Genomic DNA, 14028 nt, shown 5'->3' with positions numbered 1-14028 from the left:
GGATCCTAGCTCCAGCGATCCTTTTCTGCAAGAACTCACCACCTTTGAAGAAGATTGCGACGCAAGACCAGCCGATGACACTCCAATCGGCTTCTAAAAACAGAGCATCTACCGGGTCAGCCGCCCCCGAGCCTCGACCAAGGCGAAAACGAGTGATGAGGACATGCAATTCAGACAAATGGACCTGAGCTCGATCACATCTGAGAAAGCTACCATGCAGAGCCAGCCAGAGCCGACCACCTTTCTTCCGTTGAAAGCCGATACTGCAGATGATCATCAAAACTCCTCTAACAAGGTTGTCTTGTACGTCCAAAACTCCTCTGACAGCACTGCTGAACTGGCAACCTTGCGCACAGAGTTGGAGGTCCTCGTGTCTTGAACACGCCACTGGTAGAGTCGATGGCCGTGCATCGCCTTTGTTCCTTAGCTCTAAAGTCGATGTTCGTGCATCGGCTGTACATCATGAAAAAAAAATTTACTGGCCGATTTTTCTATCGGCCCCCAATATTTCACTGCACATGTATCGCACATGTTCATCTGATTAGGTTCCCCCCGAGCCGATTCTGCCGGTAACCGCCGATATCGGCTCCGTGGTTAGCCAAGGCACTATATGTGAACGTCGGCTCTGTTAGGACCAGTGTTGACTTCTTCCAGCTCATCAGCCCGACGTAAACCCATTGCCCACTAGATCGACGTTGGACCCGGTGCGAACGCATGGTGAGGATAATTTTGGCCGATTGCTGGAATCGGCCTCCATGTTGATCGAATCGCTCAATGAAGGTTTTGCCATGTTCCTCCATAGATCTTTGGGGCCGATCCCACGGATCGGCATCGCCACTTTTGTCCATAGATGTTGTTCTTGTTACACGGTCAGGCCGGTGGATAGGACCAGCCTTACCCCGTCCTTCGTCACGTCGATGCGCTCGCAGTCGTCCAAATTGATGCCTGAGAGTGGCTCTTGGCCTGTTGTCTCCCAAACGTTCATGCCAGCCGTTGAAATCTCGGCTGAATCATCTGCGTGGACGACCTCTACTTCATCTCCATCCCACTCGTATTAAGCATTGGTGCATTGTGGATGGAATGCAACAGCTTGGCGTGGATCCAATCTCTTCCTAGCGAGACAGCGTAGGTGCTCTTGCTATCGACAATAAAGAACGTCGTAGGGATGGTTTTCCTTCCTACGGTCAGATCCACGTTCAGAACACCTTGTGCATCAGATGCTTGGCCGTTGAAATCACTCAGTGTCACGTTGGTCTTGATCAGATCCGAGCTAGAGCGTCCTAACCGACGTAGCATGGAGTATGGCATAATGTTGACTGCCGCTCCGGTGTCCACCAACATCTTGTTGACAGGCTGCCCATTGATATAGCCTCGCAAGTACAAGGCCTTCGTGTGTCCGTAGCTTCTTTCTCGTGGCTTCTCAAAGATAACCGGCCGTGGGCCGCAGATCAAGTTGTGCCACAGTGCCTCGTCTAATCCCGGAGCACTAAACTCCGTCGGAAGGATGAACACCATGTTTGTGCCAGCCGATGTTTCATCATCGGCTTTCTTTTGTCTGGGGCGCCACTCTTTCCTTTGTGGCCGACCTTCTTCGTCCAGGGTTCGCTGAATTTTAGCGGCCAGATCAGGCCGCGCCTTCCTCAACGTGTGAAGGTATAACCTCTCGGCTTCCTCCAAACCACGTAGTCGCTGAACCCTACGCTTTTGGGAATGGCTGAGTCCATCAGGGCACCACCTTGGCCGGTGGCACTTATCTTCTTCTTCATCATCGTCTTCTAATTCCTCGAGATCTTCCACCCGAGAGGACTCAGCGTGCTTGTTCCGAGGCGGGAGAGGCCCTAGACGTTTGAACACGGACACGTTAGCTGCATCCTTCTTCTTCTGTTTACATTCTGGGCAGTTGCCGATTGTAGGCAATCGGCTCATTCCTCGAATCCCAGCAGTGTCTGAAGAAGGGACAATCCCAGTGCCTATCCACGTCGTCTTGCTCTCTCAACTTTTCCTTGGCGTGGCGCTCATATCTCTCCTCGTCGCGATCATGCCGACGATGTCTCCTGGCGTCCCTAGTTAGACGATCCCTTTCGTCCTCACTGTTATACCGTCGGCGTTGGTCATATTGACTCACATACTTGTTGAGGAGGTGATCAGAGAGAGGTCGCTGATATCTTACGTTACTCACTTCTCCCTCTGTGATGTAGCGCTTGCCATCGTGACGGAGCCGATCGCGTGGAACGGCTTCCTCTCGTGTCCTTGCTATGAGAGCAGCTGCCCTCGTCTCCGTCCTTACCGCAGTGGTGCCCAGGTCCTACCATGTTGATATTGCACGAGAATCCTGGCTGGCACCCTCCATGGTAAGTGCACTCCACCATGTTAACGGCGGGGAAGGGGTGTGTGTCAACCTTCATGGCGTATGTAGGATAACGTTGCATAGAAAACAAAAATTTTCCTACCGCGAACACGCAATCCAAGCCAAGATGCAATCTAGAAGACGGTAGCAACGAGGGGATATCGAGTCTCACCCTTGAAGAGATTCCAAAGCCTACAAGATGAGGCTCTTGTTGCTGCGGTAGACGTTCACTTGCCGCTTGCAAAAGCGCGTAGAAGATCTTGATCACGATCGCTTCCGGTGCCACGAACGGGCAGCACCTCCGTACTCGGTCACACGTTCGGTTGTTGATGAAGACGACGTCCACCTCCCCGTTCCAGCGGGCAGCGGAAGTAGTAGCTCCTCTTGAATCCGACAGCACGACGGTGTGGTGTCGGTGGTGGTGGAGAAATCCGGCGGAGCTTCGCTTAAGCGTGTGGGATGTGGTGGAGGAGAGATACCGCTAGGGTTTGGGGAGAGAGGGGGAGGCTAGGGCGCCGGCCAAGGGCAGCCCTAGGTGGTGCGGCCAAGAGTGGGCAGCCCCCTCCCTCTCCTCCTCATTATATAGGTGGAAATCCCCAAGTGTTGGTATCCAAGTCTTCGAATAAGACCCCAACAATGAAACCTCTCATATGTAGGGAAACCTACCCAAGGTGGGAATCCCACTTGGGGTGGGATTCCCCTTCCATGAGGGGGTTGGCCGGCCACCCTAGGGGAGTCCACCTTGGACTCCTCCCTTTAGGGTTGGCTGGCCATGCAAGGTGGAGTCCCTCCGGGACTCTACTTTCCATGGTGATTTCTTCCGACTTTTCTAGAACCTTCTAGAACCTGCCATAAATGCACCGGATCATTTCCAAACTTGGAATATGACTTCCTATATATGAATCTTATTCTCCGGACCATTCCGGAACTCCTTGTGATGTCCGGGATCTCATCCGGGACTCCAAACAAATATTCGAACTCCATTCCATATTCAAGTTCTACCATTTCAACATCCAACTTTAAGTGTGTCACCCTACGGTTCGTGAACTATGCGGACATGGTTGAGTACTCACTCCGACCAATAACCAATAGCGGGATCCTGGAGATCCATAATGGCTCCCACATATTCAACGATGACTTCAGTGATCGAATGAACCATTCACATACGATACCAATTCCCTTTGTCACGCGATATTTTTACTTGTCCGAGGTTTGATCATCGGTATCACTCTATACCTTGTTCAACCTCGTCTCCTGACAAGTACTCTTTACTCGTACCGTGGTATGTGGTCTCTTATGAACTTATTCATATGCTTGCAAGACATTAGACGACATTCCACCGAGAGGGCCCAGAGTATATCTATCCGTCATCGGGATGGACAAATCCCACTGTTGATCCATATGCCTCAACTCATACTTTCCGGATACTTAATCCCACCTTTATAACCACCCATTTACGCAGTGGCGTTTGATGTAATCAAAGTACCTTTCCGGTATAAGTGATTTACATGATCTCATGGTCATAAGGACTAGGTAACTATGTATCGAAAGCTTATAGCAAATAACTTAATGACGAGATCTTATGCTACGCTTAATTGGGTGTGTCCATTACATCATTCATATAATGATATAACCTTGTTATTAATAACATCCAATGTTCATGATTATGAAACTAATCATCCATTAATCAACAAGCTAGTTTAAGAGGCATACTAGGGACTTCTTGTTGTCTACATATCACACATGTACTAATGTTTCGGTTAATACAATTATAGCATGATATATAAACATTTATCATAAATATAAAGATATAAATAATAACCACTTTATTATTGCCTCTAGGGCATATCTCCTTCAGATCTCCCACTTGCACTAGAGTCAATAATCTAGTTTACATTTGTAAAGATATAACACCTTGGCCTTCCGGTGCTTTATCATGTATTGCTCACGGGAGAGGTTTTTAGTCATCGGATTCGACACGCTCGTAAACGTATGTATTTTGTAATTCATTTGCGTCTCAACGCATCACTCATTTCCAAATGAGTTGGCATTAAATATGTTTGATCTTCTGGTGGAACCTTAATTCCGTTGTCTGAAATATGTCACTAATATTGTCACACACAATATAGCTTCAAAGTTCCGACTCTGTCGGAACTATACCAAGTTCTCAAAGAACCTCTTGACTTAACATCCTTTGTCATTACCAAAATAATGACATATTCTGTCTTCTTTTGTAGAATCCGTCACAATATTTAGAACTCTTCTAAATCTAGCATAGACAACTTCTAGCTCATTGTGCTACCTTTTAAACAACACCTAGTCTAATTTGAGATTGAAATTATATTTTATATGTGACAAAACCAATATCGGTGTAACACCTTACGGCCGATTTGTTTGTCATTTCTTCATACAAAAATATATATATATCCTTAGTTCTTCTAAAGTACTCAAGGATATTCTTACGGTCGTCCAATGATCATCATATGAATCATTCTGGTATATGCTCATAACACTTTATAGCACATGATATCTGATTGTGTACATATTATTCGTGATCTATAATCATTCATGTGTTTTTACTCATTGAGTGTCAGATACACTCAAGTCTTGTTAAACCTTCACATGACAAGAACATTTTCTTAATATTTCTATATTGAACTACTTCAATATCCATCATATGTACTTTGACTTAAACTTATTTATGTGTTTCAATCTATCTTCATAGATCTTGACACTAAATTTGTTTCAGTCCATATCCTTTCATTGAAGTTAATTCTCAATGAAACATTTTTAATCAAGTATATAATTACATCATTTATAACCAACTATATGTCACCTACATAAAGTATTATAAATGTGTCTTAGCGCTCCCACTTAATTTCTTGCAAATGCAAGCCTCTTCATCGTCTCCGATGAAATCAAAAACTCTTTGACTATTTCATCTGGTGAAGATTCCAACTCCGTGATACTTACTTCATCCAATTGAAGCTTGTATACCTATCTAGTATTCCACGGACCAAGAAAACTCTTGGTTGTATCTTGTATACATACTTCGTTAAGTAGTGTATTTTGCCATCCTACTAGCATATCTCATAAAAGAAATATGTAGTGATTACTAGAATAATCCACATAGACTATAAGCATTGCTACGGAAGATCTAATCTTATCGTATTCAACTCTTTGAACTTTGTCGTAAATAATTTTTCGATAAGTCAAGCTTTCTTCAAGGATATTTTATCCAAGTCTATCAATTTCATAGATCCATTTACTTTCATAAAGTATTCATCTATCTTGGATTTCATGGCGCATGGCCATTTTAACGGAGTCAGGGCCCATCATAACTTCTTTGTTTTGTTGTTGGTTTATCATTGTTCAAAATCAATCCTTTGTCCACAAATCATTTATTTGATCACAAAGTAAACCATACCTACAAGGTTCAATATGTACTTCGATCTCCATGGCTAAAACACTTTGTAGTCATGAGAGCCATGATCGTCGTGGCCGCTTCCGAAACCAATTCCGATGCTGCGCTTCTCTGATCATTATGCTCAGGTTCATAAACCTTATCAAATTATATTGTCCTCAAATACTTCACTCGAAACAATTTCTCGGAAATAAGAAACATTGACAAACACTTTTGTCTTTGTCTCGTGGGAATAATTCCCAATTAAATCTCTGGGATAACCAACAAAGACATTTATCCGATTTTGGTTGACTATTAGGGTTTATACCCATGCCATAACTTGTATGGTGTCATTTCAACGGATCATGATGATGCTCTATTCAGTGTAAAAGCGGTAGTCACTAAAGCATAATCCACAAAAATATAATGGCATCAATATTTTATCTCATCATTGATCCAACAAAGTTTGGATATATCTCTTGGATACTTCATCATCACTATAATACTCCAAGAAACGTAAGTTGTAGAACAATTTCATAACTCTCTTAGATGTTTGCTAAAACTCGTAATTCAAATATTTCCACCATGATCCAATCATAGATATTTGATTTCTATTACGATGATTTCCACTTCATACTGAAATTTATTTGAATCCATTCAAATGTTTCAAACTTCTTCCTTATTGAATATATCCACATATATATACTCAATTCATTGTTGAAAGTTTTCATGAAGTAGAAGAATCTCCCGCACACAACTATGCCCGAGTGAACCACATACATCATCATGTATTTTTCCACTAAGTTAGTTGCCCGTTCAACTTTTGGCCTATGAACGGTATTTTAATCATTCTCTTTAGAAAAGATTTGCAAGCGCCAAATGATTCAAAAATCAAATGACTCCAAAAATCCATTTGCATGGAGTTCCTTCATGCGTTCCTTTCTAACATGACCTAAATGGCGGTTCCACAAATAAGTGGAATTCAAATCATTTGCCTTATGGCATTTTAGCGTCAGTGTTATGTATGTGTGTTTCACCATTAAGATTTATAATAACTTATCCATCGTATATGGAGTAATGTCATAATTTGAACAACTTATTGTTTTCATTTGACCAGAGCAAAATAACAATTATTAAGTTCTTTATTATAAATTCTAAGGGCTAGATAGAATGCTAACGACGAACATAATAACACTTTATTTTGTTCCAGTCGTGCATTCCTATCATATTCCTTGTCAGTCACTTAGGCCATTGTATTCTTGTATTGCGTTGTTTTGTATGACACTTCATACCAACCAATATAGTACTAATACCCAAGAATTTCTTAGTGTGACTTAACTAGGAATACAACCATAACATGTATATCATTTATATACACCTGAGCAAGACTTTCTAGTCTTTTCTTTTCTTTTTGCCAAAATATCTTTTGCAGTTTCTCTTTTAGCTTTCCTCATTATTCAGAAAAACACTTCAACATCAATAACTTCTAGGTTTTTTGGTCTAATACCAATAACCTTGAGGTTCTTATTTTGAAGTTAATCATCATATGACAAGTGTTCCAGATTTCACTATTAGTAACTTTGTAATACGATGAACAATTTCACTCATAATTTTATCCATTAATTCATGACAACTTTCTGAGACCATGTCTGTACATGCTAGGCTCATAAAGTTTAACCTTAGTATTCGGATGTGCAAATCTGGCTTGTACCCGTTGTAAGCACACGTAGAATCTATAACACCCGATCATCGCGTGATGCTTCGAAACGACGAGTCTTAGCAACGATGCATACTAAGGACAATCACTTCATGGATATGCGAATATCGTTAGTGCCCCAATAGTTGGAGGATTGGGACGCCTTGCGTCTTCAACCTTCGTACATTCCCATAAAACTTATGAGTTTATGTAGTCTCACCAAAATATATTCTATCATCTTGCAATAAGGTCTTAGATATCACATATATCTCATACCTTGATTATTTCTGAAAACTAAATTTTCAGCTCCTTATTTTTCAAACAGATTTGAACTTCAAGTTTTACGGAGACAAGATAACTTTAGGTACTAATTGAAACCACAACTCTTTGAATCAACAATGTGAGGTTTACTAAAAGTTTGCAATAGGACTTAATCATTTCTTGATTCTTTAACAATACGGTACCGAGTCCGTAAAGTTTCTTATCGGACTTAACGAGTATTTCTATCTCAATTACAAGACTAGCGCATGGTAGAAAACGGATGCCAATACTACAAAATTAATTCAAAATACTACTCAGACTATGTTTATGATAATTAGTTCATGTTTTAATCTAATTACTAATGAACTCCCACTTAATACAACATCCCTTATAGTTGTTATGTGGTACACGATCCAAATCCACTACACCAAAACCGATCATCACGTGAGATGATGTAGCTTCAATGGTGAACATCAACATGTTGATCATATCATCCATATGACTCGTGTTCAACCTTTCGGTTTCCGTTGTCCCGAGGCCATGTCCGTACATGCTAGGCTCGTCAAGCAAACCCAAGTATTCCGCGTGTGCAACATGGCTTACACCCGTTGTATGTGAACGTTGAATCTATCACATCCGATCATCACGAGATGCTTCGAAACGACGAACTGTACAACGGTGCATACGAGGGGAGAACACTTTATTATCTTGATATTAATGTGAGGGATCATCTTATAATGCTACCGTCGCGATATAAGCAAAATAAGATGCATAAAGGATTAACATCACATGCAATTCATATGTGATATGATATGGCCCTTTAGTCTTTGCGCCTTCGATCTTCATCTCCAAAGCACGGACATGATCTCCATCATCAACGGGCATGATCTTCATCATCGTCGGCGTAGCGTCAAGGTTCATGGCGCCGTCTTCATGGTTGTTCACCTCATGTAGTAACTATTACAACTACTTTGAAATACTACTCAACATGAAATTTAAAGACAACCATAAGGCTCCTGCCGGTTGCCACAATACAATAATGATCATCTCATACATATTCATCATCACATCATGGCCATATCACATCACCAAACCCTGCAAAAACAAGTTAGACGTCTCTAATTTGGTTTGCATATTTTACGTGGTTTAGGGTTTTCGAGTAAGATCTAATCTACCTACGAACATGAACCACAACGGTGATACTAGTGTTGTCAATAGAAGAGTAAGTTGAATCTTCACTATAGTAGGAGAGACAGACACCCGCAAAGCCTCTTATGCAATACAAGTTGCATGTTGAACGAGGAACAAGTCTCATGAACGCGGTCATGTAAAGTTAGTCCGGGCCGCTTCATCCCACTATGCCACAAAGATACAAAGTACTCAAACTAAAGATAACAAGAGCATCAACGCCCACAAAACCATTGTGTTCTACTCGTGCAACCATCTATGCATAGACACGGCTCTGATACCACCGTAGGATAACGTTGCATAGAAAACAAAAATTTTCCTACCGCGAACACGCAATCCAAGCCAAGATGCAATCTAGAAGACGGTAGCAACGAGGGGATATCGAGTCTCACCCTTGAAGAGATTCCAAAGCCTACAAGATGAGGCTCTTGTTGCTGCGGTAGACGTTCACTTGCCGCTTGCAAAAGCGCGTAGAAGATCTTGATCACGATCGCTTCCGGCGCCACGAACGGGCAGCACCTCCGTACTCGGTCACACGTTCGGTTGTTGATGAAGACGACGTCCACCTCCCCGTTCCAGCGGGCAGCGAAAGTAGTAGCTCCTATTGAATCCGACAGCACGACGGTGTGGTGTCGGTGGTGGTGGAGAAATCCGGCGGAGCTTCGCTTAAGCGTGTGGGATGTGGTGGAGGAGAGATACCGCTAGGGTTTGGGGAGAGAGGGGGAGGCTAGGGCGCCGGCCAAGGGCAGCCCTAGGTGGTGCGGCCAAGAGTGGGCAGCCCCCTCCCTCTCCTCCTCATTATATAGGTGGAAATCCCCAAGTGTTGGTATCCAAGTCTTCGAATAAGACCCCAACAATGAAACCTCCCATATGTAGGAAACCTACCCAAGGTGGGAATCCCACTTGGGGTGGGATTCCCCCTTCCATGAGGGGGTTGGCCGGCCACCCTAGGGAGTCCACCTTGGACTCCTCCCCTTCAGGGTTGGCTGGCCATGCAAGGTGGAGTCCCTCCGGGACTCTACTTTCCATGGTGATTTCTTTCGGACTTTTCTAGAACCTTCTAGAACCTTCCATAAATGCACCGGATCATTTCCAAACTTGGAATATGACTTCCTATATATGAATCTTATTCTCCGGACCATTCCGAAACTCCTCGTGATGTCCGGGATCTCATCCGGGACTCCAAACAAATATTCGAACTCCATTCCATATTCAAGTTCTACCATTTCAACATCCAACTTTAAGTGTGTCACCCTACGGTTCGTGAACTATGCGGACATGGTTGAGTACTCACTCCGACCAATAACCAATAGCGGGATCTGGAGATCCATAATGGCTCCCACATATTCAACGATGACTTCAGTGATCGAATGAACCATTCACATACGATACCAATTCCCTTTGTCACGCGATATTTTTACTTGTCTGAGGTTTGATCATCGGTATCACTCTATACCTTGTTCAACCTCGTCTCCTGACAAGTACTCTTTACTCGTACCGTGGTATGTGGTCTCTTATGAACTTATTCATATGCTTGCAAGACATTAGACGACATTCCACCGAGAGGGCCCGAGTATATCTATCCGTCATCGGGATGGACAAATCCCACTGTTGATCCATATGCCTCAACTCATACTTTCCGGATACTTAATCCCACCTTTATAACCACCCATTTACGCAGTGGCGTTTGATGTAATCAAAGTACCTTTCCGGTATAAGTGATTTACATGATCTCATGGTCATAAGGACTAGGTAACTATGTATCGAAAGCTTATAGCAAATAACTTAATGACGAGATCTTATGCTACGCTTAATTGGGTGTGTCCATTACATCATTCATATAATGATATAACCTTGTTATTAATAACATCCAATGTTCATGATTATGAAACTAATCATCCATTAATCAACAAGCTAGTTTAAGAGGCATACTAGGGACTTCTTGTTGTCTACATATCACACATGTACTAATGTTTCGAGTTAATACAATTATAGCATGATATATAAACATTTATCATAAATATAAAGATATAAATAATAACCACTTTATTATTGCCTCTAGGGCATATCTCCTTCGAGCGTATCGGCTGAAAATTAGGCGCCCTTGTTCTATCGCCATTTGGACTCGCCGACGCCACACCCTGCGGTCGTTGGTGGCGTGGGTGAACGTGTTATGCCACTTGCAGTATGGCTTCCCGTTCAGCTCCTGCGCCGTGGGGATCTTGTGGCCTTCGGGTACCTTTAGCTGTTTCTCCTTAAGCAAGAGGTCGAAAATTTGCTCAGCCTTGGTGACGTCGAAGTCAAACCCTCTTGGAGGACCTTGTGGCTTAACCCACTTACAGGACACGGGGTTTGCCCCCCCCGAGTCCATTCAGCCACTGCTACCTCCTGATCTCCCGCAGAGCCTTCATCTTCATCTGCCTCAACCAGGACCACCGCACGTTTGAATTTATCCTCGGTAAACGTCCGGGTGGCGCTGCTCATATGATGACAGGCTTCGCACCATGTGCGCCGGTGAAGGGTACTCGCTTGGGAGGCCACATCCTTGATCGGTGATATGAGACCCACCACCGCCAACTCGATCGCTTCTTTTTCGGTCACACGAGCCGAATAGCATCGGTTCCTAACGTCTACGAAGCGCTGGATGTATTCGACACTCGTTTCTCCGCGCTTCGTCGTACTTGTGCTAGATCGGCAATGCCGGCCTCGGAAGCCTCTGAGTGATACTGCATGTGGAACTGCTCCTCCAACTGCTTCCAAGTCCGGATTGAGTCTGGTGGCAGCGATGCGTACCACCCGAAAGCCGATCCGGTGAGGGACTGTGCGAAGAACCTCACACGCAGCTCATCTGATGCTGAGATCGTGCCCAGCTGTGCCAAATATCGGCTCACATGCTCGATCGAGCTGGAACCATCTGATCCACTAAATTTGGAGAATTCAGGGAGCCGATATTTGGGTGGTAGCGGGATCAACTCGTACTCGTTGGGGTACGGCTTGGAATAGCCGATTGCCCTCCTCTTCGGCACCATGCCGAACTGGTCTCTCAAGATTGTGTCGATCTGATCCGCGGTGCCAGGCTGCAGGAGTCGAACTCCGAAGATTTGCCGGAGTGGCCTACTTAGCCAGCCATGCTTGTTTCTCAAGCTCCGAGCCAAGCTGCAGGAGTTGGGCTCGGAGGTTTATCGGGGTGGCGTACTTGGCTAGCCACGTGCGCTTCTCAAGATCCGTCCCCGAAGTTCCTCCCGTTGTTCCGAAGTCTCTGCTGTTCCGGTCCGGTTTGTGAGGGCCCGATTCTTGCGGTCGCGGCACGTATGTGCACGTGTATCCGTGAGGGATCTCCTTAGGCGCCTCATGCAAGAACTGGTAGTCACTAGGGTCACCACTGATCTTGTAGACGACATATGCCGGTGAATTCGGCACTTCTGGTGCTGCCAACGCGAATGGCAGCGGTGGACGGGACTGGAGTGGCATCTCTCCTTGGTGAGTCCCTAGAGCTGGTCCTGCCGGAGAGTACTGATGCTTCATGATTTCCTGGATCACGCGAAGAGCGACAAGCAAGTTAATCTCCTGACGCAGCGACCTGGTGCGTTCTTCTGACGGGGCGGACAGGTCCACTCCATCGAGCGCGCCTTCAGGTGAGAACCCTTTCCACCTGATGCCATGTGAGCGGGTTCTGTGAAAAGAGCCGATGAGGTCGGCTTCGAGGATCGCTTTGACCTCGTCATACTTCTTCTTGAGCTCCTCGGTCAGATCCTCGTACGTGACTGGAGTGCCTCCCGCCATCTCGGATGTAGATGGCGATGCGGTTGATGTCGAAGATCGTCCCACCGGGCGTGCCAGAATGTGTTGCGGTCGAAACCCACCGGCGAGCAGCGACGGGCAACACGATAGAGCCGGGAGGCTCCGGGGCTGCGGCCGGCCCTGGCCCCTCCGAGCGACGGCCCGCAAAGACTCCGGCACGCACGTCCGATGCTGATGCAAGGGCGTGCCACCTGACCTATACCTGGTCAGGAAGGTGTTGGATGTGCCTCGCTTAGTTTCCTGCATGGCATACACGTAAACATTAAATACGAGCCTCGATCGGCTCTCGGGTTGTCCTGTGAATCGGCTCAAGGAGCCGATCCACCCATGATCCGTACGAGATGTACGATCATATGGTGGTCCTGCTTGATCAAAATAGAGCTAAAACGACCTACTACGATTTAGGGTTTTCACCACATAATCGGAACATCCTACTCGTGATTGAGCCTGGCGGCCGCGCACGGTGATCGTAAACCGACCCTAGACAAGGCCTAAAAACCAACACGAAGTTGATCTCCGGAACATCCTGTCTAGGGCTAGCAAACTACACCCTACGCGCCACTGGATCCTTCAACCCGTTTGTAAGGCCTAACTATGCAGATATTAAACTAATCCTTGAAGAACAAGGAGCAATCATAACGGATCGGATCTACTAAATAAGGATCAAGCGGGGTGCCGCCCTTACACCCAAGATAGGTGTAAGGGCGGCTCGACATCTAAGGGTTGCACGACGACAGCATATGATACGATGAACAATGCTAACCCTAAAACATCTATGATAACTACGTTGCTCGCCATCAACAAGGCTTCAGCACGAGCAACGCGTGGACAGCGAATAAACGTGTACTGCCTAGATCGCAAGATGCGATCTAGGCAGCATGATGCTTACCCGGAAGAAACCCTCGAGACAAGGGAGTTGGCGATGCGCCTAGATTGGTTTGTGGTGACCGTGATTGTTGTTTATTTCATAAATCCTAGATACATATTTATAGTCCGTAGACTTTCTAACGTGGGAGAATAATCCCAACCGTGCACGAGCCAAACTCTATCTAACCGACACGTATCCTACTATGTTACAGATACACGGGAAAACTAGCCCAAACTTTGTATACAAGGCCGATTCATGTATTTCTTCCATATATATTCTTCAAGCCCATCTGTAATCGCAGCCCACCTCTGATCCGGTCAAATTCTGGTGATAACAAGACGATTTTTCACTGAGCTGCTGACGAGTCGGCCCCGCCACTCCCCGCCTCGCTTTTCGTTGTGTCTGGCGTCCCCGGTGCGTCCCCTGTGGGACGGGCTCGGGGCGCCGGACAAAAATGAGCTTTG

This window comes from Lolium rigidum, chromosome 1, assembly GCF_022539505.1.
Source record: "Lolium rigidum isolate FL_2022 chromosome 1, APGP_CSIRO_Lrig_0.1, whole genome shotgun sequence".
Lineage (NCBI taxonomy): Eukaryota > Viridiplantae > Streptophyta > Magnoliopsida > Poales > Poaceae > Lolium > Lolium rigidum.
Note: the sequence above shows the minus strand (reverse complement) of the source record.